Here is a 760-nt window from a genome sequence, read left to right as displayed (position 1 = left end):
AAATAGATAAAGGTTTTTTAATAACTAACCATAATATATCATAGTCTTATGGCTTATATTGTCTTTTTTTAATGTACACTTATGTTAAGCAACTTAACAAAACAGAATAAATGATAACAACAAAAATGTTTGATATATTTCTAAATGATCTTATTCGATTGTCATTTATAAAAGTTGACAGATTTATCTTCTTTATTTGGTATCTTATTCATCAACTCAATATGATGTGTTAGTTATGTGGTAGTTTGATTCTAGTTAAGCAAATTGAAATTTCAATGAAATAATACATTCTAAATACTCTTCAAACAAATTTCCACTATCTCTTACAATAACTTTTAACCTAGTTCACAACTGTTGAGATTTAAGAGTGTAACACGCTTACTTCCAATTCACCCGACGATAACATGAGGAAACATATGAACATTATTAGAATTTTAAATTTGTGTTTGACATTCTATCATTTAAGATGAAAGTTTTTGTGAGGATGGCCTACGGGTGAACTCGTGGAAGCTCTAAGAAGCTCAGAAATAGCCGAAGATATTCCATCCAATCATCTTTTGGAGGAGTATTCTGGAATCCCTACGTGTAGCTTCCCTATTGGACAAATGCTAATAACCCCTGTATGCGGATCGGAGGACTATAATGATAATTTGGTTTTTACTAAACACTATAAATACTTGACAGATTTGTACCATAATTGACATTGTTTGAAATAGCATTCCTTCCACTTGTCTTCTGCTTTATCATTAGCGACTTATGA

Source organism: Schistosoma haematobium, chromosome 4 (assembly GCF_000699445.3).
Source record: "Schistosoma haematobium chromosome 4, whole genome shotgun sequence".
Taxonomy (NCBI): domain Eukaryota; kingdom Metazoa; phylum Platyhelminthes; class Trematoda; order Strigeidida; family Schistosomatidae; genus Schistosoma; species Schistosoma haematobium.
The sequence above is the reverse complement of the archived record's forward strand: the minus strand, read 5'-3'. Positions refer to the sequence as shown.